Genomic DNA, 16,831 nt, shown 5'->3' with positions numbered 1-16,831 from the left:
TCTCTCCGCTGTATTCCCCACCGAGCCCTCAAACACAGCGATCAAACACATGTCACCTCCCTGAACACAAAGTGAATGTGCTTTTCATTCCCTGAACGAAACCGCTTGGGCACAATAACTGGTTGGCTCCATGCAAAGAAACTTTCCCATTAAAGTGTCAGAGTAAGCTCTGGCAAGTGAATGGGAACGGGCAAATCAAAGCTGGGAGCAAGATGGGAAATGTTTCCTTTTGAAAACAGGCTTCCCATGGAATTAGCCCAGGGGATGTCACAACCAATCTCGGAGCTGCTTCCTACGATAGCAGAGAAATCAGCCAAAATCAAAACAAAGCAAAAGAAAAGGAACTGAGAAGTAACAGAGCAGTAATTTAGCTCCCTGTGTGCCACAGGAATCCTGAGCCAGCCAATTTGTGTCCTGAGTGTTGGTGGCTTTGCACCTAGGGCTAGATTCAGTAAAGCCCATGTTTGGGGCTGATGCTTGAGCTCAAAGCCAGTCCCAGCAGCGCTCTCCTGCAAATCCAGGATGCAAACACTGGTATGTTTATGGAAAGTAAGATGCATGATCCCAGTGTTCATTTGTGCAGCAGGAGGCACTGGGCACGTGACGATTCCTGCTCCAGTGACTTGATTTCTGTGCTCCTAACTGGCTGCTGTGGATGCTATTGCTCCACGGTGACATTGGCCACGATGCCTTTGCTGGAGCACAGACCCTCTCTGTGCCGGTGCCAGGCAGGCAGCAGCTCCAGGGCTGGTCTGCAGGGTGGGTTTCCATGAATAAAGCAGCTGAAGACTCCCTGCAGCGTGTGGGGCTGGCACGGCCTCTGACAGCCTCACTGAGCCCCAGGAGCAGAGGGAAGGGCCCTTGTGCTGCTCAGGGCCCAGCATTTCTGCTGGACAAGGTGTGTCCTCTCTGCTGGGGCACTTGGGTGACACTCGTGTGCCCAGAGCGGGGTAGAAATCCTGACGTCTGCTCATGGGATGGGCACAGCAAGGGCTGGAGGAATGAGCTTTGCTTCACAGGAGACTTGGAAGCCCTGCAGGTGATGTGGAGCTCAAGGCTCCTCTTATGGCACTTCCAGCTCTGCTCTTCAAATAAGCCATTCCAAACAGTGGTGCCTCGATGTCATCACCCTGACTGCTGCACAGCACCTTTTCTTGGGTGATGGGGATTGCCCCACAGGGGAAGCCATCAGGAATGAGGAGGATGAACTGGGATTTGCATTGTCCTTTCCCTGACCATGCCCTGGGGATGCCCTCTGGGACTTCACATTCCTGCAGAGCTGAGCACACATCCCCTGCAGCTCTGGCACTGCTCCGGTCCTGACACAGCAGCATCATGGCTGAGCTGCTGCTGTCCCAGCGACTGGGGGAAAGTTGAGGCCTCCTCGTTGTGGCAGGTTAATGAGTTACCTTCATGCACCAAGGAGCTGGCTGGGACTTCAAGGGGAACAGGGTGAGAAAACCATGGGGCTGGTACATTCCTGTGTGTGTGCTGCGCCATTATCCTTGCAGGGTTCAAGAGCCACTCACACCACTCTTGACATTCCAGCTGGACACGGGGGTCACTTAACTTGGCTCTCTTGATGTCAACAGACCCATAAGTAGAACCTGAAGTTTCACTCAGGCTGGGGGAGCTTGGTCCAACTCTTTTGGTAGTAAAGGGTAAACACGTGTTGGAGGTGGCAGACGTGCTCAGAGCGGGAGGTGACACCATTTCCTCCCAGTGAGTCACCGTGGCCACAGCGCTTCCAGATGCACCTTCACCCAGCGCCAGGCTCTGCAGACAGATGACCTTAGCAGAGACGATGCCCAACCCGCTCTGAGCCGTTGTGTTTGTCCCCTGGCTCTCTAGGGGCTGCAGGTTTGTCCCTCTGCGCACTGCCTGGGGCATCCCTCCAGCTGCACACACTGAGGCCATGCAGCTTTGGAGAAGAACAGTGGAAACCTGCCAGAATATGTCTGCAGAACAGCAGCTTTGGTATCAAGGGGTGATGTAACCCCAGCTCAGCTGTGAGGTGTCTGTGATGGGCTGTCAGGGGCTCCCTGCTCCGGCTGCTTTGCCTGGGTTAAGTCACCAGAGGCAGGTGGGGCTGCCTGCCTGGATAAAACCAGGATAGAGGCAATGAGAGAGCACAGCCTGATCTGTTTAACCATTAGGCCACATTCACCCTTCCTGAAGCGGTCGCAGAGCAGCTCCCCCCAGAGCAGTTTAGCCTATTTGATCGGTAGTCCCTCTCCCGCTGACATTTGCTGCTGACATTGCCCAGCCACAGCTTCACCTTCTGAGCAAATATTTTGCTTGGATGGGAGGAAGACTGCTCCGAGGATGTGGGAACCCAGGCTGGAGCTGGATCCCCTGTGCTCCCTCTGGCCCCTCTTTATTACCTGCGGCTCTGGAGGAAAGCAGGCCTGGGAAAGCGATGCTCTCGCTGCAGTGCGTGTGAGATGAGCTGTCAGCCTGAGCAATGCTTTGAGGGCAGAAACCCCTCGTGCAGGGTGTGCTGGGGCTCAGCACAGCTCTGAGTGATGCTGTGAAAGGAGGGAAGGTCGGTGAGTCCCCCAGCTGCAGCAGGTTATGAGCTAATTCTTTACCCACTTCGCTCTGGCAAAGCACTGGGTACCATAGGAGGTCCCAGGCTGCTGCCCTCACCTCTGAGGCTGATGGGCTCAAGAGTCCTAAAGCACTTACAGCCTTTGAGATAGGATGCTTAAGCACCTTCTTAAGGTCCCAATCCCTGTATTCCCCAGCTTTGGAGCTTTCCTGGGAATCTGGCTTGCATGGGGGTAGAAAGAAACACAAACACCCTGCGGTGTTCAGGGCCACTAAAATGGAGACGAGTGGCGAGGACTCACAGAGGAGACCACACAGATGATAATGTTTGATTTACTGAAGCCTCTGAGGCCTCAGTTCATATCCTCATCGCAGGGCAGCCTGGAGAGAGGATTTTGTGGTTGGCTGGAAAGGGACCTGAAGCGGTGTGGTCAGGGTGAAGTCTTGGCCGCAGGTTGAGCTGAAGCCCTTCCTGCTTGTAGGACTTCTGGGCAGAAATCACTGAAGCCCATGCACCCAATCTCATCCACCCCGCTATCCTGGCAGCACTGGGGAGGGACAAAGAGAAGAAGGGTGCTCAGTTTGCACCCCCCAAGGACTGTCCCTGGTAGCCAGGAACTGCTGGCAGGGTTTGGTGACGTCCTTCACCCAGGACAAGCGAGAGGGGAGCACACGGAGCAGCGCCTGCAGTCGAGCCCCGGCGCTGAGGGATGGCGCGAGCGGCTGCGGGAGCCCTTGGTCAGACAAAGCCTTTAAGACTATATTTGTGCAGGCACCCCGAACGCGCGGACCTGTATTCTTTCAGGATTTAAACTAAAGGTCATTTTCTGTTCCCTTCCAGAAAGAAAAAAAAGAGAGAGAGCAAAAAAAAGTGAATTCCTCTTGACGCAGATCCCCTTCCCCTCTGGATGGGAGCTCAATTGTTCTTGCAAGCCAACTCCAAATCTGCCCCTTGCATTCACTTCCTTTTCCTGCCTGAAAGGAAACAGAGATTTCTGACTGTGTGAACTGGTCCTTTATTTAAGGATACAAGCAAATAGCTAACCGCTAATTCAGAGTCGGGCTCTGCACTTTAGCATGCTGCACGGCAAAACAAAGCAAGAGAAACACATCCCCGCCCTTCCCCGCTCAATGGTAACCTGCACACTGCCCGCAGGATAATGGGTCTTTATGAAAGCTGGACTCAAACATTTACTGGAGTCCAGTGCAAACCCAAACCCTTCACCAGGAAGTTTTCAGCTACCAAAAATAATCACCAGGCCCTGGCTAATATTTTTAAGGATCATGCGTTCTTGGGAATTTCCTCTTCCCTGCCTGGAGATAAGGGATTAAACAAAGTAAAGGCAGGGACCGCTCTGATGCCCTGCGACGTGTCGGAGGAGAGACACACCAACAGTTCCTTTTTTGTAGCTTTTTCCTAAGTCCTGACTTCTGCATTCGCTGTCTGGCTTTCAGGCTGAATTCCACTTCTCCATTAAGCTGCTGAAACCCAGTGAAGTCAGCAGAAAAGCCGAGGAAGTTTCCTGGGTAGGACTTTGAAGCCAGGGTATCAGACTCACGAACAGGGAGGCAGTTTGCTATTACATGCCGCCTTAGCTTTATTACAAGTGCACCGAGCTCGAGTCAGCTGCATGGTATTTGTCTGACTCATTTCTGTAGAACACCATTAGTGTAACATCTTGCCCATTCTTCTGCTCTTCTCCATGGAGACCTCCTCTGGAGTCAGTCCCATGCAATGGCATCAGAACCGGCCCTTTGAGTGCATTTTCCAACACACCAAGCACTGCAGAAGGATTTCATAGAAATAAACAGTTGGTGAAGGTTTTCCAAACCCCTTGTAGGGGAGGGCAGAGAACAAAGAGAGGAGCTGAACTCTCAGATAGTGATAAATCATCCCAGAGAAACCCAGCTCATCCTTTTCAAACACTCATGTATGTCAGGGATATCAAAGTATGTGGCTTGTTGCAGTAAGAGACGGTTCTCACCGACTCTTTAACACAAATGTCAATCTTGATTAGCTCTCAAGATGTTCCTGTAGCACTGAAGCAGCCCCCATTAAGCTTTGAAGCAGGGAGAAGCTGTTTTCTCATCTTTGGCATGAAGGCAGATCTGTGGTGGTCCATACTCAATCATTCAGTGTTACTTTGCGGGGAGGACTCAAAATGCCTATTTTGGACCTTTGCTGAAGGGAAAGTTCTGCATTTAGGGTTTGAACTCTGCTTGAAGGATAGTAAACATAGCAGAATGATCGTAAATGTGTCTGTCTGTATTGATGCTCCCGGTGCAGGAGAGAGGCAGCTGGATTGACTGAATGACATTTTGGCAGTGGAAAATGTTTTCCCATCTCTCTGTGCTTGAAGGGAGGCACCAGGGATGTGCTGGGACCCCATCTCCTCATACCTTGCACTGGGGGACCATACAGGTTTCCCAGCCCAATAAGGAGCCCAGGCACTCAGGTCCCTATTCAGCCTGTGATAATGCATTGCAACAAGAGAGGCCCTCACAGCTCAGTCCTGCAAGCGGAGGCAATGTGCTTTGCCTTTGCACGGACAAGGAGGCACCGAGCCCCCCGCAGCATGGCTCTGACCCTCTCTGTGTGTCTTTCCATTGCACACAGCTTTCAGAAAGATACGGTCTTGCTCAAATATTTTCTGAGTGCCTGATACCTTTCTGCAGCAAGAGGTATCTGTGAGGGAAACAAAGCTGCTCCGGCAGGACAACACTGGAACCTTATCTCATAGTGCAGGGGAGATAAAGCAGCCCTTTACCAAGCTGGCTTAGCAAAAGAGAGGCTCTGGGCTTTCTCCCATCCCTGTTCCCGATGCTATCACAGCTGCAGCAGCAGGGCCACGTCCCCAACCTTGGCTGCACCAGGGTCCCAGTGGTACCCCAGGCTGCAGAGCAGGGCAGTTCATCCCCCAGCCCAGGTTTGCTGCCTGTGTGCAAGACGCCGGCCTGCACAATATTCAGTGCCTGCTCCCTGTCTCCCTCACTTTCTCCCTCTTTCTTATCAGGCTTTGCTTGAACCCTTGGTCAAGAGCAAGAGTGAGAGGTTCCCTGCACCACGGACACAGCACAGGAGCACGTGCCGGGCTTCAAGCATGCACTCAGCCATTGCCCGCAATAGAAACACTTCCCTGGCCAGAGCTGTGTCTCGCACGTAGCCTTTGCTTTGGCCTGTTTCCATGTTAAAGATGTCCTGGAAGAACCTGCCAGCCTTCTGTAGGAAGCACTACTTAAAGTCAGCATTATAGAGGTCAACCGCCAGCCTTCGGTCATCACAACCCCAGCTCCTTGTTCAACAGGATATGAACATCTCATTAACAAATTGGTAGCAACCAGCCTTTGGTGCTAATTAGCAGCTTCTTGTACTAATGGGAGGGAGGAGAGGCCCTGTCGGGGTCAGGACACCTTGAAAGGCGGGTTTATTGCAAAAGTGGAGACACCTGAGAAACAAGAGACCTGAGCAAAGAGGTCTTTGCCCAAAGTGGGCCCAAGCTGACTTCTCTCCAGTGGCATTGGCAGCCTCCGCTCCTGGCGGTGTCAATGGCACATCCAGCCATCCCTGGATGCTGTTCATGGTGCTTCCCAAGTGTTGAAAGTCAGGAGTCTGTCTGACTCTTACTGTCAGAGACAAAACAAGCACTTAACCGTGAGATAACAAACCTGGAGACACAAAACTCCTTGGGCAACCTGAAACACAGGGAAAGACATTGGAAGAGGCAGCTATTCCAAAGCCCCTTCCCACACCAGCCATCATGTGCTGCAGGTACTTCAGTGGTGAGGGTTTGCTTGAACAAAAATGCTTTTTTTAATCTTCATGGAAATTTGAGGCAGAAAATGGATCATGAAATAGACCTGGCCTCAAAGGGATCCTTGTGGGCAGAGGGGATTCAGCAGCAGCCACATCAGCTGGCAGGAGGGCAGGATGCTGCACTAATTGGCTGGTGCTAATTAGGTGCTAAAGCCCCCTCCCTGCCATCCCCCTCCTCAATTCACGCCTGACCGGCCTGGAATGCTGCAGTGATGGAGCAGGGGGTTGGGGACCACAGGGAGGTAGAGGCAGAGGCAGAGGCAGGGCTGTGCGGCCACGCATGGCGAGGTGTGTGGCACCAAGCCTGTGGTCCCTCCCTCACAAGCACCATAACTAAGCCTTGGCTGGTACCCAAGTATTCCCCACACCGACGTCCACAGGAGGATCCTGCAGCGGCTCTGCAGGATGAAGTGTCATGATTTCAGATTTAAACCTACCCATTCATATAGATCGCTTCCCGCTCAGCAGCCACTGCTAAAGGTACTAAACACTGGGTAAACAGGAAGCGTTTTACACACATCCCATTTCACTCCTGCGGCTCCGCTGCTGAGGCCAGAGCAGTCCTGCTCCGTGCTCAGCATCACGTTGTTGGTGGCTGATGTCCCAGTCATGCACCATGACCTGTGTTCATCCTGGGCAGAGGACACGGGAGAGATAGCAAAAGGGCCAAGTGGTGGTTGCTCCAACTGATAAACTGGGTCTGGAGTTTTCCTCAAGGTCCATAGGCTTCAGTTTTGGGGACGGATGTTAGGAGCCTTTGTGCAGGCTCTGTACATTGCAGGACTGAGCCCATGTATCTGCTGATGATGGTGAAAGCTCCCAGCTCTGGACCTGAGTTTCCAGTGTCCAGCACCTCTGATCTGAAAGGAGCACCCATGGCTGCCTCTTCGTTGTGTGCTGTCCATGCAAGCCCTGTAACTTTCCATAGGGAGCTCCATAGGGAGCTGCTGCTTAGAACTTTGAGCCGAAAACCAGAAGGCTCTCCCTGGAGGTTAATGTATCCTGTGCCCACAGATACACAGTGTTTCACACACAGCTGAGCACAAACACACTCTTTTGTCTGGAAGAGCCTCCCCTGGACAGTCTCACTCCCAGGGAGCCCATCAGCCAGCAACGCTCACAGTACATGGTCACCTATTGCTGGGAAGAATGATGGGCGGCAGAAAGCAGCCTTTAAACCCTGTCTGCCAAGGAAAACACGGGGGGGCTTTCTTTAGCCATGCATATATATAAATAAACACAGGAATATTCTGCAGCTCCCAGGGGACTGCCCCGTGTAATATTCTGCTGAATAAGGGTGGGAGTAATCCTCTGCTCACCGTAAGCCTGCGCACAACCGCCCGGGAGTGCGTGGTATGGGCTGGGGATGCAGCTGTGCTGCAGGGGAGCCCTGGATGACGTGTCCCAGACCCACACCATGCACACTGCCTGGGCAGGGATGCTGTGGGGTCTCAATGCCCGCAGCAGCAGGCAGTGACAGCCTGGCAGCCATAGGGCTGCTTGTTTGTCAGCTTGATGACATGGTTTAGTGCTGGTCTTGGCAGTGCTGGGGAATGGTTGCACTTGATCTTTAAGTCTTTTCCAACTTAGATGATTCTATGATTCTATGATTGCATCTTCTGAGAGAACAGAGAAATAATTGTGACCGCTGCAGCCCTCATGTTCCAAAATGTCCCCTTTCCCAGCATGGCTGCATCAAAGTTTCACATTCCCATTAAGAAGTGAACTATTCCTCCTCTGGCCAACCAGAACCAAGGGCACACACACACATACATTAACTCTGAAATCACGATCAGCTTTGCAGCAGAATAGCCTTCAAAATCAGGGCACTGGGGCAGTTGTCTCCATGTCTCTCTGCTGCCCAGTGCTGGGTGATGTCCTGCCACCTCTGCTGGGGGATGCTCTGCAGGTTTAGTGGCCCAAACTGCATATACCTTGTTCTTTCCCAATGCAGGAACAGTGTGACGGGGATGAGAAGCCACTCAGCAAGATGGCTTACCGCTGTGCTGTGACCCAAACTTCAGGGTGTCACAAATACCCCAGATCTGGTGCCTAACATCAACATGGCCCCTCTTGAGAAGATCCCTGCAGCCCCACCATGCTTGGCCCTGGCACTGGGGGTCCTCAATGGCCCCCATCCACCCCTTGACACAGAAGGAGAAGCGCCTGTGGTGGGGCTGCGCAATGTGCCCCATGGCAGTGGGGCAGGCGGGCGGGGGGCCTGGAGGGAGATGTCCCCATGTCCCCAGGGACACGCGGCTGCCTCCTCTCCATGCCGCGGACGTCCCCATGGGCACGGTGTGGGGGAGCCGCCCCGCGGCCCCTCTCCCCCTCCAGCCGTGTTTGTTCTCCTCGCGGCGCCGTTATCAGAGCACAACACACACAGGAAGTCCTGTCTGGGATTGTCCATCCCCGGCCTGATTTATACAGGAAGAAAAGCATAAAAAGCCGCCCTTTCCCACCTCAGCAGCCACCTCCTGCCTGTGCGTGGCCATGGCGCGAGGCGGCTGCCCAGGCCCGCCGGACCCGGGGCAGCCGGGCAGGGATGGCTGCCGGGAGGCACCGGGAAGCTCGGCGGTGGTGGCAGCAGGGCTGATCCTGGCACAGCGGGCGATGGCGGCGCCCCGCAGGTACCCAATGAGCTGTGGCCATCACCGCAGCGGGGATGGGGTGGATGGAACGGGATGGGATGGGATGGGATGGGGAGCTGGTGCTGCGGGCAGTGGGAGTGTGTCCTCACCAGGGCTCTGAGTGGGATTTTGCCCCTGCTCAAGGAGATACAACATTAGGAGCCCGGGGAGCTGGTTGAACACACAGGACTGGCAAAGGGCTGCTGAAGCAAAAGGGGTTTTCAAGCATCCTTTGGCTGAGGCTGTGTGAGCCGCGCACGTGCTGAGCCGAGGAGCATCTCCAGTGGTGGTTAGCTCAGAGCAGAGCCCAGCCTGCGGCACTGTTAGTTCTAATGCAGCCCCCTGGCACTCAGGCTGCTTTCCAGGAGAGGAGAACTCGGAGAGTTGATTTCACCTCTGTGCATGTAGAGGAAAGCAGCAAACTCCTGCAAAATACCTGTGAGGTAGCTGGAAATCCTGAGCAAATCCCTTTTCTTTCCATAACTCATTCTCTTTTTCCATCTGCCTGCTCTCTGAACAGCTCTGGTACAGCACCACGTTGTTCATCCTCCTGCCTGCACTCCCCTGCCTGTGCTCTCCCCTCCGCACAGCAGGACTCCAAGCTGTGATGCTGCCAATTTCAGGCTGCTCTGCAATAGAGTTCAGCTCCTGGGTGTGGGCAGGATGCGGGCAGGATGCGGTGCTGCGGGCAGGATGCGGTGCTATGGGCAAGGACCATCCCTGCTGTCATGCAGACCTGTGCTTGCCCTGGCTAACAGCCGAGCCCAGAGCATGCCGGTATGTGCCAGAAGCTGGGCAAAGCCTCTCAGATTTACAGCCATGGAGCTGGATGTTTGCCTGCTCTCTGCTTTCAGCTACCTGTAGGTCCTGCCGTCCTGGTCTGTGTCATTGCACAGTGCAGGCAGGAGGCTTTCAGTCCAGGATCTGGGTTTTTGAGGGATAGAAGGCTGGCCAGGGATAGCAGCAGCTGTGATGCTCAGGCACTGTCTGGTTGCACAGAGTAGGACCACACCGGTGTATGGCTCCCGGTAGAAATAACCCAGCGTACTTCTTCCCAGGGTCTAACATCCACCGAAGCAATTCCCTGGGCAGAGAATCAAACATAAGAAATAACACAGCTTTGTCAGTAGTGAAAGTGATTTATGAACAGATTGGGAAGCTCTGCCACTGCTTGGGAAGCTGCTGGGAGAGACAGATGCCCAGATGCAGTGGCTGGACCCTGAGCTGTCTCTCCTCTGGGTAACAGCAGCAAACACAGGGTCTGCCCTGGCACATTCTGAATGCTATTCCCTGTGCCCCAGCATTCATTCTGCTGACTGAGTCAGTCCCCTCTCTGCTGTGAAACCAGCAGCTCGGCACAAGCTTCCCGAGAGGTAAGGAAGAGCAATAGAATCCGGGCCGCAGGCTCGTCTGAGCCGTTTCCCAGGCTCTGCTGCTGCAGATGGGGCTGCTCAGGGGAGACATTTACAAACTGCAGCAAATGAGAGCACACGACCCTGACTCAGTCCCAGCAGCAGCAGAAGGGAGGAACACAGCGGGAGGTTGAGCTTTTAACTAAGGAAAGGGTCTCTGCAGCAGAAGAGGGTGCTCAGAAGTGTTGTTTCACTCTGTCCTCGCTTGGGTTCCTGTCCTGGCCATAGCTGGGGAGGTGGCTGCAGAGCAGCTCCAATTAGTGCAGGCTTCTGGAGCTTTCTCCTGATAGAGAAGGAAAATCAGAGCAAAACCCAGCCTTGTGCGAAACGCTCTCCTGAGCTGCTTGCTGGGATGGCTGCGGTGAAGGGATGGAGCTGTGCATGCAACCCACTGCAATCCCCACCACGCTCCTCATGGAGTGGGTCACTGGGAGGGCACAGAGGGAGCAGCAGTGTGGGGACCGCTCCCTCCTGACTAACGCCACTTTTGCCAGGGAGGTTTCATAGAAAGCCACAAAATTCAGTTCATTCCTGGGTGAGATGAATCATTTCCCAGCTTTCACACAGCAGCCATCGCTGCCTCCTCTAAGTGTAGATAAGAACTCATCTGTGTGCACAGAAGGGAGAATAAACGTGGCTACAGGACGTTGCCCTGTTCACACTTTCAGTATTGCACAGCTGCAGCTCTATGTCTCTATGTCTCTGTGGTCGCCTTAAGTTATGATGTCCCCGAGACACTTAATGCTTGCAAAGCTCTTACTCAGGCAAAAAGAGTCCCTTTGTGGGAATCAGATCTCAGTCACAATATGCATAGTTCTGGGCAAGTGATGACGACAGAGCAAGCCCTATGGGCCAAGTACTCCTCTTGGTTTGACCTGCTTTGATCCCACTGACATCAATGGGCTCCTCCAGATTTCCACTGAGATAACTGGTCTGCAGCTGACGCAGCCCAGAACAATATGGGGCGTAATGGAGTAGTGGGAGGTCATTTTTCTAATGGAGCTGTGCAGAACAGGCTGCTCCAAAGCCCACACTTGAGCATCAAGTTTACAAAGAGCCTTGTGAAGAGCAGGAGAGTTTGTCCTAGCCCAGGAAAAGCCATTCCCCCTCTCTTCAGAAGCACCACGAATTCCTATTGCTTGAGCAAGTGCTTCCAGCTCTGTGCAAGCCTCCTGCGGAGGCCAGCGAGAGCCCATTGTACACAGCAGGGACAGGGGCAGCCATGGCTGGAAGCAGCGGCGCAGTTTTGCATCTGTATATGTGTCACTCTTCTGTCTGTCCCCATCCGTCTGTCTCCATCTGCCACCGCTGCAGACACGGCCCCAGCTTGGGGAAGCGCTCGTGTGCTCGGGCACGTCCCGTTTGCTGCCATGGGCTGTAAGCACTCCTCCCTGAAGAGAGGGTTCCTGATGCGGGACCTGAGCGCTCATCTCCCATTAATTCTCCTCTGTTAATCATTCCTTTCTCACGCCTACAGAGCCAGAGCAAAGTTGAGTGCCCCCATTCCAGCCCCCTCATGGGCTCTAGGGAATGGGGAGGTGGGTGAAACCCTCACCCAGAGCCAGCCCCGTGCTTTGGCCAGCACTCAGCGAGCCTCAGAGTTCACACTGGTGGTAAAAGCAGTGGGAGACAAGGAGCTTTTGACATTGCTAAATCAAAGAGGGAGGTTGGGCAGAAATATTTCACTCTTGGCTTGGAGACAAGCATTAATATGAGATACCGTGGGAGCACGCTTCTGGTGTGCAAGGGGGGAGCGCTGCAGGAAACATGGGAAGACTCCAGCCCAGGGAGGACTTCACATTCAGACTCGCTGTCAGGAGCCAAAGCCTGTGACTGCCCCTGTCAGACGTTCATCACACCGGTACTGACAGAGCCAACAGGCCTGATCCTCCCCAACTCTGCACTCGTGCAACCCCTCTGCTTCCAGGGGAGCTTTGCCAGGCTGGCTCCTGGGGGATTTCCTCCCACCACCATGAATATTAGCATATAAGACACTGAACCCTCCTTAAGAGAGGAGGATTAAATGCTCTTTTAATGGGCTATATGCCATCCTGAAGCAGCTGGCACAGGCACTTGCTTGAGCAGAACGTGCAGATGCTGCGGTGCACTTGGGGAACAATTGCCTGGTGGCTGAGGTGGCTCTAACGGGACCTGAAAGGCGATGTGTTTAGTCCTGTGATGGGTGTCAGTGTCCTGCAAGGAGCTGAAAGATGAGTGCATGAGGGATGCTGGGTGTCAGTGAGTCCATCCCCTACTCACCATCGAATTGACACTCGTGCAAGGGTCACCTGGGCAGTGGGGAACTTGTATACACCCAGGACAGTGTCAGCAGGAAGGGGGCATCCCGTTTCCTTGGGTTCTTGGAAAATCCCAGCCTTGGCGTGACCTCCACTGCAAGCTCGTGCGAGTGAGGGGAGGATGCTCCTATACACCCACTGTGCATCCTGCCCTGTGCAGCAGGGAAGGGACGGGCATCCCCGGGCCCTACCACCGGTACCACGGTGCCTCCCAGCACACCAGTGAGCATTTGTGGAGTGAGATCAGTGCCAGACACAAGTACCCTGTGACCACGATCCTGCTTTCATCCTTTACCCCACAAAGACATTGGGGAAGCATCCAGGGAACCTCTCACTGTGGGCAGGGGCTGGTCACTGATCTCTGCTTGCATGACCAGGGGAGTATAACAGCGTCTTCTGTTCTCACAGAAAGAAACCAAGATGCTCCATAAGGAAAAGACCCGTGCCCAGGACAAATGATGGAGCACAGCGGATAAGGTGAGTGCCTTAGCTGTGAGATCTGATCCTGTGCTTTCAGTGTGGTCAGACAGAAAAGCTTTCCGTTGGCTTTCAAGTGCACTTTGCAGTTATTAGGTGAGTTGAGCATCATCTCCCCCGTACAGCACAGAACACAATCACACTCGGTGCAATGAGGTAATTACCAGCCTCTCAAGGGTCTCAGGAAAAGTTGCCTGGGCTTTGTGCTCATGAGATTAAGTGAGCTGAAAACAGTCCCCAGAGGTGAGCTAGATCCAGAGAGGGAGCAAACCCGCTTGTGCCCTCTGAGATGCTGTGGGACGTGGAGCTGCGTTTCCACCAGCACCAGAAGCCTTTCCTGTGCTGCTGGGGGATCCCATCTCCCACGCGCTCCTGGAGCTCCATCTTCCCCAGCACATCCCAGAGCTGATCCCGCTCCCTTCCCCAGGGAGCAGCTCACCAACGCAGTTTATGCTACGTGTACACGGGTCCATCAGGACCCCACACCAGCACCCATCAGCTTCCCTGGAGGGTGCAGCTCCCGCTCAATCAACAGCCTCAGTGTATCCATGAGGAAATAAGAGGGATGGGCCAGATCTCAGTCGCTCTTTTGGAGCCATTATTGTGTAACTGGTAAATATTTCGTTTACATGCCTACATGCTTTCAAAATATAATTGCAAAGCTTAATGGGAACAAATATTCCCGGAGGCTGTATCCTGCCATTCCTCTGCTCAGCAGCCCCCTGCCATCCCCGAGGCTGGGTCTGTGCATGGGCAGGTGCCTGAGCCATTGCAGAAACAATAATCCTCTGGCTCTCATTTCCCAGAGCAAACTGCAGACAAAAGAAGTGGCAGCTTGGCACAAACCGAGCTGCACAGTTTGCTTTGATAAATAACGCCCAAGGAATCCTTTCAGCATCCTTCGGGGCTTGCTGGGAACCAGCCTCCCTGTCCTGGCACTTCATCGCCTGCTCCCGGAGCACTTAGCTGTTGTAATGAGCTCAGGGGGATTAACGGGGCACGGGGGCTGTGGACCAGGGCCGTGTTAGGTCTCTAACCTAGGGAAGGGTGATGTCTCCTCTTGGAATTATTTGTCCTCCTGGGGGTGCACAACCAGCTCTAGCGGTTTTAGCAAAGAGGAATGAATTCACTCTGGCCACTGGTGAGGGACCATTTCACGCTGGGCCAGGGGCTGTGCTGGGATCTCCCTCTCTTGCCATTAATCCCCAGCCCACCCAAGCGAGCTGCTCTCGGGGGGAGGAACCTTGTGTCCCCACAGTGTGGGGCAGGCGGAGGCTGTGGGGCTCAGCCTGCTCTAAGGACTCCGCAGGTGAGGCTCCGGATCAGTGCCGTGACCGGGATCCCCCATAAACCCCATGTCCATCGGGATCGGCTCCGCAGCGACAGCACACGGAGCACAGCACCAGGATGTCCCCACCAGTGCCAGGCTTCCCCGGGGGGGATCCCGCCGTGTCCCTGCATGTTCCCCCCCCCCCCCAGGGACCAAGCTTCCCGGGGGTCCCGCCGTGTCCCCGGGTCCGTGTCCCCCGTCGGGGGCAGGTGACGGCTGCCGGGGCCGGCGGGGCGGGGGCAGGCGGAGGCTCCCCGGGCCCCGGCGCTTCCCCCCGGCCGGAGGCTCCGTTTTCCTCCCGCCTGAGCTCATTGGGCCAGGGCGGAGGGACCGGCTCGGGCCGGGGGAAGGAAACGCGCGAGGGCCGCGGCGCAGCGGCGACTCCGGCTCCGGTGAGTCCCGGCGGCCGCATCCTCCGGCGGGGAGGGACGGGACGGGCCGGGCGCGGGGCGGCGTTAGGCGGAGCGGGACCGGGACTCGCTGCAGCAGCGCGGGCGGGAAGGGGGGGGCTGCGGCGAGGCTGCGGGAAGAGCCCGACCGGCGGGGGGGCAGCGCCCGGGGACCGGTCTCGGTCTGCTTTGGCCGGGGGGAGCAGCCCCGCGACGGGGCCGCGGTACCCGGCTCCTGTAGAGCCCCGGGATACCCCCATCCCTGCATCCACCCCCGGGCACCCGCGTCCACACCCGCCGGGATACCCTGATCCCTGCAGCCCCCCCGGGATACCCGTGTCCTGCTCCCTCCTCCTGCGGTACCCGCGTCCTGCACCCCGCTGCAGCGTCCCCGTCCTCGCTCCATCCTGCACCCGCATCCCAGCCAGCACAGAGAGCAGCGGGAGGCGTGTGTCAGGGAAAATCCCCCTCCAGGAGGGTTTGGCTCCCAGGGCAGGTCCACACGCAGTTGGGTGCAGCGGCTTCACCTGCAGAACCAGGCTAGGAGGCTTGAAAAGGTGCAGCTGTGGCGTTCCCATAGGGATGATTTCATCCTGCTGAGGGACTGGGTTCTCTTGCTTCACTTTGCAGGCAGACCCTGATTCCTGTTGCTGCATCAGCTGGGGTTTAGCCTTGGTTTCATGGGCAGAGCTGGACAAACCCACTCGCTGGGCTGGATTTTCCCGTGGTTGCTGTGGCAAGAGCAGGCTTGGGGGAGTTATGGGAATGTTTCTGGCTGTGAGAGAGGGACCCCAGACTCACCGGGGCAGCGCCCCTGGAACAGCAGAAGCTCAGATGTACCCACACAACTTCACTTGCCAGAGCACGGGGCTTCACCTCCTCATTCGAGAGACTTAGAAAGGCAGTGACAAAACGACGAAACCCTCTATTACTTTTATCCTTCTTGAGCATGAAAAGCTTTTCCTTCTGTGCTTTGAAAGAGGAGGATTAGAATAGGTGGTGGCAAGAGGCTGGTGGATCCTCAGCGGCTTTAAAGAGGCTGATTTTCATCAACTCGTTACAAATCAAGTGGAGAGTATCAGATTTTCCACTTTTGAAACAACTTCTGCTATGAAGCAGCCCTCGCTGGGGGACCCGAAGGGATGCTCTGACCGCTCGTGGTGGGGCAGCGCTGCTCCGCTTCAGAGTGAAACAACAAACTCTATTTTAGGCTTGTGCCCCTCGCTTCTTGCCTTCCCCACAGGGAAACTCCCGCAGCAGCCGCGGGAATCCTGTGGGAGGCTGGAGATGGTTGGCAGCAGCTGACTTCTGGAGCAGCAGCACCGGCCTGGGGATGTGGGGCTGTGAGGAAAACATCCCAGGATAGCCCTGGGAACAGAGGCTGAGTGAGCGGTGAGGAGCACACCGATGCCCTGGGGTGTCTTGGGGAGGACTGGGGAGAAAGGAGGTTTCTTCACTGTGTTCCCTGCAGCCCAACCGAGATTTGATCTCCCGATGGAGGAGGTACCATAGATCAGTCACTAAAGATTGAATTTATTGCTGTGTTTGGAGGGGAATGGAGGCTTTAGATCACCAAAATCCTCCTCACAGCCTCAAAGCTGGACTTGAGGTTAAGATGGTTACTGTGGGTCTGGGCATCAGCAGTTCCTTGCTGGGCTGTGCTCCATGGGAATAGCTCACAGGGCTGTAGGATGGGGTTGGGATGTGGTTGTCCCTCCTGTCCTGGAGCCAGAGCCTCAGCTTCTGCAGTGCTGCTGAATTCAGGGTCTGGATGAGGATCCGATGGTGTTTTACAGCAAACCAGTCGAGTTGCTGTGACACAAAGCCTGTTGCTCAGCCAGGCAGAGCCGTGTGCTCCACTCAGGGATGGAGCAGGGAGAGGAGGGGGCAGCTCAGCCAGTGTCCCCCTCGCTCAGCACCATCATCATGGAC

This window comes from Psittacula echo (genome assembly GCF_963264785.1).
Source record: "Psittacula echo genome assembly, chromosome: 16".
NCBI lineage: Eukaryota > Metazoa > Chordata > Aves > Psittaciformes > Psittacidae > Psittacula > Psittacula echo.
This window is presented reverse-complemented; position numbering follows the sequence as displayed.